Raw genomic sequence first — 8,825 nt, 5'->3', positions numbered from 1 at the left:
ACAGATCTGGGACCAGCCTAGAGCTGTAGCATTCAGCTAATCAGGTGGAATATCACCAGGAGCAATGCCAATACAGCACAGCTCTCTGTCCTCTACCACCTCCTCCTCAACAGGAAAGATACAAACAGATCTGGGAACAGCCTAGAGCTGTAGCATTCAGCTAATCAGGTGGAATATCACCAGGAGCAATGCCAATACAGCACAGCTCTCTGTCCTCTACCACTTCCTCCTCAACAGGAAAGATACAAACAGATCTGGGAACAGCCTAGAGCTGTAGCATTCAGCTAATCAGGTGGAATATCACCAGGAGCAATGCCAATACAGCACAGCTCTCTGTCCTCTACCACTTCCTCCTCAACAGGAAAGATACAAACAGATCTGGGACCAGCCTAGAGCTGTAGCATTCAGCTAATCTGGTGGAATATCACCAGGAGCAATGCCAATACAGCACAGCTCTCTGTCCTCTACCACCTGCTCCTCAACAGGAAAGATACAAACAGATCTGGGACCAGCCTAGAGCTGTAGCATTCAGCTAATCAGGTGGAATATCACCAGGAGCAATGCCAATACAGCACAGCTCTCTGTCCTCTACCACTTCATCCTCAACAGGAAAGACACAGCAGGAACTCTTGTCATGGTGTCTTAGAGGACTGCTGGAAACACATGGGGGCATTTTCTATTCTTAGTGATGTCTTTCTTCTGGGGCGGAGCCTAGCTCTCTCTCTCTTATCTTCCTTCTGGGGCGGAGCCTAGCTCTCTCTCTCTTATTTTCCTTCTGGGGCGGAGCCGAGCTCTCTCTCTCTTTTCTTGTCTTCCATCTGGGGCGGAGCTGAATTCTCTCTCTTCTCTTTTCTTCCTTCTGGGGCGGAGCCTAGTTCTCTCTCTCTCTTATCTTCCTTCTGGGGCGGAGCCTAGCTCTCTCTCTTCTCTTATCTTCCTTCTGGGACGGAGCCTAGCTCTCTCTCTTCTCTTTTCTTCCTTCTGGGGCGGAGCCTAGCTCTCTCTCTTCTCTTATCTACCTTCTGGGGCAGAGCCTAGCGCTCTCTCTTCTCTTTTCTTCCTTCTGGGGCGGAGCCTAGCTCTCTCTCTTTTCTTCCTTCTGGGGCGGAGCCTAGCTCTCTCTCTTGTCTTCCTTCTGGGGCGGAGCCTAGCTCTCTCTCTCTTGTCTTCCTTCTGGGGCGGAGCCTAGCTCTCGCTCTTGTCTTCTCTTGTCTTGACATTTGTCCAGCATCATCTACTCTTAGGCTGTCCCAAATGGCACCCTTTTCCCTATCAAGTGCACTACTTTTGACACATACCACCCCCCCACCCGATAATTAAGGGTTCCCTAAGGAGAAGAAAGGAGAAAGGGAAAGAGAGTGTTTATGGAGAAGTTTATAGTGATGAAGAGGAAGAGGAAGGACGTGTGACATCTTTGTGAAAGAGGTCTTAGAGCCATCTGTTTCTGTGAGAGAGTGCTTCTTCAACCACTACTTACTGACGACACATTCCCACTGGACCATTGTCAAAAATAGTGCACTTAATAGGGAAAAGGGTGGCATTTGGGGCACCCATTACAGTGAGTAATCAGCAAGTTAAATCCTATGGAATATACTACATTTGAGTGTCATAACATGAAGCACCGTGTGGAGCCCTGAGTAACCAGTTAACACAGCTACCAACTAACCCGGCCAAGAATACGTTACTCTGTAATTACCAGGCAACCACGCAGTCACACGACCCAATTTGCTAAGCAACAACTAGGTAAGCACAAGGGGATGTTCAAGCACACTTCCTGTGACCGATATATTAGTAGCTCAAAGGACTGTGAACACAACGTGCTGTAACATGGACAGTGGTTTGACACTGTTGCAACATCAAGCATACAGACAACCCTAACATCCTACTAGACATCCTACTAGACATCATACCAAACATCCTACTAGACATCCTACTAGACATCCTACTAGACATCCTACTAGACATCATACTAGACATCACACCAAAAAACCTACCAAACATCCTACTAGACATCATACCAAACATCCTACTAGACATCATACCAAACATCCTACTAGACATCATACCAAACATCCTACTAGACATCATACTAGACATCATACCAAACATCATACCAAACATCCTACTAGACATCATACTAGACATATCAAACATCCTACTAAATATCCTACCTAGACATCATACCAAACATCATACCAAACATCCTACTAGACATCATACCAAACATCCTACTAAACATCCTACCAAACATCCTACTAGACATCATACCAAACATCATACTAGACATCCTACCAGACATCCTACTAAGCATCCTACCAGACATCCTACTAAACATCATACTAGACATCATACCAAACATCCTACTAGACATCCTGCTAACATCCTACTAGACATCATACCAAACATCCTACTAGACATCCTACTAACATCCTACTAGACATCCTACCCCAAACATCCTACTAGACATCATACTAGACATCCTACTAGACATCCTACTAAACATCATACCAAACATCCTACTAAATATCCTACTAACATCCTACTAGACATCATACCAAACATCCTACTAGACATCCTACTAACATCCTACTAGACATCCTACTAGACATCCTACCCCAAACATCCTACTAGACATCCTACTAGACATCCTACTAGACATCATACTAGACATCATACTAGACATCCTACTAGACATCCTACTAGACATCCTACTAGACATCCTACTAGACATCATACCAAACATCCTACTAGACATCCTACTAGACATCCTACTAGACATCCTACTAAACATCATACCAAACATCCTACTAAATATCCTACTAGACATCCTACTAAACATCCTACTAGACATCCTACTAGACATCATACCAAACATCCTACTAAATATCCTACTAGACATCATACCAAACATCCTACTAAATATCCTACTAGACATCATACCAAACATCCTACTAGACATCATACCAGACATCATACCAAACATCCTACTAGACATCATACCAAACATCCTACTAGACATCATACCAAACATCCTACTAGACATCATACCAAACATCCTACTAGACATCCTACTAGACATCCTACTAAACATCCTACTAAACATCATACCAAACATCATACCAAACATCCTACTAAATATCCTACTAAACATCCTACTAAACATCCTACTAAACATCCTACTAAACATCCTACTAGACATCATACCAAACATCCTATTAAATATCCTACTAGACATCATACCAAACATCCTACTAAATATCCTACTAGACATCATACCAAACATCCTACTAGACATCATACCAAACATCCTACTAAATATCCTACTAGACATCATACCAAACATCCTACTAAATATCCTACTAGACATCATACCAAACATCCTACTAGACATCATACCAGACATCATACCAAACATCATACCAGACATCATACCAAACATCCTACTAGACATCATACCAAACATCCTACTAGACATCATACCAAACATCCTACTAGACATCATACCAAACATCCTGCTAGACATCATACCAAACATCCTACTAGACATCATACCAAACATCCTACTAGACATCCTACTAGACATCCTACCAAACATCCTACTAAATATCCTACTAAATATCCTACTAAATATCCTACTAAACATCCTACTAAACATCCTACTAAACATCCTACTAAACATCCTACTAGACATCCTACTAGACATCCTACTAGACATCCTACCAAACATCCTACTAAATATCCTACTAAATATCCTACTAAATATCCTACTAAACATCCTACTAGACATCATACCAAACATCCTACTAAATATCCTACTAGACATCATACCAAACATCCTACTAGACATCCTACTAAATATCATACTAGACATCCTACTAGACATCCTACTAAACATCCTACTAAACATCCTACTAGACATCATACCAAACATCCTACTAAATATCCTACTAGACATCATACCAAACATCCTACTAGACATCCTACTAGACATCTAGTCAAAGTAAAAGTAGGTTATAGATGTAGTGAAATCAAACTGTTTATAAGACGTAGGTCTAAAGGTCTTACGCCACAACAAAATACCAGCTGTAAGGAGCCTTTGGATCACCCATGTAGGCTACGACTTGGCTTATAATGATTTGTGAAGCATGTATGTAGTGCTCTTCATGAATGCCCTCATAAAGCCTTAATATGGTAATTAGCTGTCTGTTAAAAGAGGGACTGTAGCAACAGGAGGAACACTGTTCGAGATCTGTTGATAAGGGGCCTCCGTCAACAGAACAGTATAATTAAACTACAGGAATGAACGACGGAGAGAATGTTTGTTTCCCGTCTTCCGGAGAGTTCTGGAATGTTGCTGATTATAGCGGTGCTCGTCGACAGACCTCATCTTCCCTGACGGACATACAGGGACACAGCGTCTGGTTGGTCACGGCAATCAACCAACCGCTGTACGGATGGAGGGAAGGGGGATCCGAGAGTGAGCTGAGGGGTAAGGGAGAGGCCTAGTCACTTCCTGTCAGAGAGCAGGAGAGGAGCGTGTTCTGAAAGAGGAAGTGTATTGTTGGGAAATGGAGCTGATACCATGAAAATCCTGGTGAAGCTACGATAATGTACTGGCAGTAGGGTTGTTATACTGATACTCACACGCAGTGTGAAGGGAGAGTAGTCAGAGGACACACACACACACACACACACACACACAATAGAGTGAGAGAATCTCCCAGAGTCCCCTAAGCAGTTATCAGGAAGGCTTCATTAAAATCAACAGCTGATATGGCATGTCTCTGTATTTCCTATCAAATCAAAGCTTATTGGTCACGTACACAGTTCAGCAGAGGTTATGTTACGAGCTCTTAACGATACAGTAAAATGTCAAGCAAGTACATCAAAAAAAAATCAACAAATCTGAATCAAGAAATGTCGTAACAAATCCAATGAACAACCCAAATAACACTGTAACAGTAATCCAAATGAACAACCCAAATAACACTGTAACAGTGATCCAAATGAACAACCCAAATAGCACTGTAACAGTAATCCAAATGAACAACCCAAATAGCACTGTAACAGTGATCCAAATGAACAACCCAAATAGCACTGTAACAGCGATCCAAATGAACAACCCAAATAGCACTGTAACAGTGATCCAGTAGATATACTAAGAATGATACGTACAGCAGTAGATATACTAGGAATGATATGAACAGCAGTAGATATACTAGGAATGATATGTACAGCAGTAGATATACTAGAATGATATGTACAGCAGTAGATATAATAGGAATGATATGTACAGCAGTAGATATACTAGAATGATATGTACAGCAGTAGATATACTAGGAATGATATGTACAGCAGTAGATATACTAGGAATGATACGTACAGCAGTAGATATACTAGAATGATACGTACAGCAGTAGATATACTAGGAATGATATGTACAGCAGTAGATATACTAGAATGATATGTACAGCAGTAGATATACTAGGAATGATATGTACAGCAGTAGATATACTAGGAATGATATGAACAGCAGTAGATATACTAGAATGATATGTACAGCAGTAGATATACTAGGAATGATATGTACAGCAGTAGATATACTAGGAATGATATGAACAGCAGTAGATATACTAGGAATGATATGTACAGCAGTAGATATACTAGGAATGATATGAACAGCAGTAGATATACTAGGAATGATATGTACAGCAGTAGATATACTAGAATGATATGTACAGCAGTAGATATACTAGGAATGATACGTACAGCAGTAGATATACTAGAATGATATGTACAGCAGTAGATATACTAGAATGATATGTACAGCAGTAGCTATACTAGGAATGATATGTACAGCAGTAGATATACTAGAATGATATGTACAGCAGTAGATATACTAGAATGATATGTACAGCAGTAGATATACTAGGAATGATATGTACAGCAGTAGATATACTAGAATGATATGTACAGCAGTAGATATACTAGAATGATACGTACAGCAGTAGATATACTAGGAATGATATGTACAGCAGTATAGACAGTAGTTATATAGGATGGTGTCTATAGACTGTAGTTATATAGGATGGTGTGTATAGACAGTAGTTACAGTGGGGAGAACAAGTATTTGATACACTGCCGATTTTGCAGGTTTTCCTACTTACAAAGCATGTAGAGGTCTGTAATTTCTATCATAGGTACACTTCAACTGTGAGAGACGGAATCTAAAACAAAAATCCAGAAAATCACATTGTATGATTTTTAAGTAATTCATTTGCATTTTATTGCATGACATAAGTATTTGATCACCTACCAACCAGTAAGAATTCCGGCTCTCACAGACCTGATAGTTTGTCTTTAAGAAGCCCTCCTGTTCTCCACTCATTACCTGTATTAACTGCACCTGTTTGAACTCGTTACCTGTATAAAAGACACCTGTCCACACACTCAATCAAACAGACTCCAACCTCTCCTCTGGACAAGACCAGAGAGCTGTGTAAGGACATCAGGGTTAAATTGTAGACCTGCACAAAGCTGGGATGGGCTACAGGACAATAGGCAAGCAGCTTGGTGAGAAGGCAACAACTGTTGGCGCAATTATTAGAAAATGGAAGAAGTTCAAGATGACAGTCAATCACCCTCGGTCTGGGGCACCATGCAAGATCTCACCTCGTGGGGCATCAATGATCATGAGGAAGGTCAGGGATCAGCCCAGCACTACACGGCAGGACCTGGTCAATGACCTGAAGAGAGCTGGGACCACCAGTCTCAAAGAAAACCATTAGTAACACACTACGCCGTCATGGATTAAAATCCTGCAGCGCACACAAGGTCCCCCTGCTCAAGCCAGCGCCTTTCCAGGCCCGTCTGAAGTTTGCATATGACCATCTGGATGATCCAGAGGAGGAATGGGAGAAGGTCATGTGGTCTGATGAGACAAAAATAGAGCTTTTTGGTCTAAACTCCACTCGCCGTGTTTGGAGGAAGAAGAAGGATGAGTACAACCCCAAGAACACCATCCCAACCGTGAAGCATGGAGGTGGAAACATCATTCTTTGGGGATGCTTTTCTGCAAAGGGGACAGGACGACTGCACCGTATTGAGGGGAGGATGGATGGGGCCATGTATCGTGAGATCTTGGCCAATAGCCTCCTTCCCTCAGTAAGAGCATTGAACATGGGTCGTGGCTGGGTCTTCCAGCATGACAACGACCAGAAACACACAGCCAGGGCAAGTAAGGAGTGGCTCCGTAAGAAGCATCTCAAGGTCCTGGAGTGGCCTAACCAGTCTCCAGACCTGAACCCAATAGAAAATCCTTGGAGGGAGCTGAAAGTCAGTATTGCCCAGCGACAGCCCCGAAACCTGAAGGATCTGGAGATGGTCTGTATGGAGGAGTGGGCCAAAATCCCTGCTGCAGTGTGTGCAAACCTGGTCAAGAACGACAGGAAACATATGATCTCTGTAATTGCAAACAAAGGTTTCTGTACCAAATATTAAGTTCTGCTTTTCTGATGTATCAAATACTTATGTCATGCAATAAAATTGATTTTTGTTTTAGATTCCGTCCCTCACAGTTGAAGTGTACCTATGATACAAATTACAGACCTCTACATGCTTTGTAAGTAGGAAAACCTACAAAATCGGCAGTGTATCAAATACTTGTTCTCCCCACTGTATATAGGATGGTGTGTATAGGCAGTTTGGACAATATATGATTAGACAAGGTGTGTACAGCAGTAGTTATATATAGGCTGAGCCTTGACTAGAATACAGTATATACTGTTAGGTTCAGAGTAAATAACTCACGTACACTAGAGAAGCTGAACCGAGTTCTTCCCAAAGGGTCGTTACAGCTGTATTCAGACCACAGCATGTTTCCACCAACACAAGTATATATACAGTCCAGTTTAGATGCACTCCTCCTCCTCGCCAACCCCTTACATCTGTTACGGTTCGACAGGAAGAGGAAGTGATGGGGTAATAAACCATTCCTTCTCCTTTAAGGTGACCTGACCTGACCTCAACCCCCTTTAATGCCTAATCCGAAGATCTCTCTCCCCTTTATCGATGCCTGCGGCATCATCAAATCAAATAAAATGTATTTATATAGCCCTTCGTACATCAGCTGATATCTCAAAGTGCTGTACAGAAACCCAGCCTAAAACCCCAAACAGCAAGCAATGCAGGTGTAGAAGCACGGTGGCTATAGAGGATGGTGTGATGTGATCGCTTCTCTGCCCAACTCACGGTTGTCATGATGCCTGGTACCAGTGTGTGTCTCTTCTCCTCCCAGAGGATCCCTGATGTCTGACCTGACCTCTACCCCAAAGTGCTCACTCCTCTCCAGCTCACGGCTGTCATGGTGACTGGTACCAGACTGCGTCTCTTCTCCTCCCAGAGGATCCCTGATGTCTGACAATAGCATATCCTGACATAATGTAAACGTAATGCATTACCCTCTCTCCCTCAGTGACATATCCTGACATAATGTAAACGTAATGCATTACCCTCTCTCCCTCAGTGACATATCCTGACATAATGTAAACGTAATACATTACCCGCTCTCCCTCAGTGACATGAATAAGTATTTTTCATATTCTCAGGAACACAACAGTACATATGAAGTGGGTAAAGCAGTATGTAAACATCATTAAAGTGACCAGTGTTCAATGTCTATGAACATAGGGCAGCAGTCTCTAATGTGTCAGGGTAGAGTACCGGGTGGTAGCTGGCTAGTAACAGTGACTAAGATTCAGGGTAGAGTACCAGGTGGTAGCCGGCTAGTAACAGTGACTAAGGTTCAGGGCAGGGTACCAGGTGGT

Source organism: Oncorhynchus mykiss, chromosome 21, assembly GCF_013265735.2.
Source record: "Oncorhynchus mykiss isolate Arlee chromosome 21, USDA_OmykA_1.1, whole genome shotgun sequence".
Classification (NCBI taxonomy): Eukaryota; Metazoa; Chordata; class Actinopteri; order Salmoniformes; family Salmonidae; genus Oncorhynchus; species Oncorhynchus mykiss.
Note: the sequence above shows the minus strand (reverse complement) of the source record.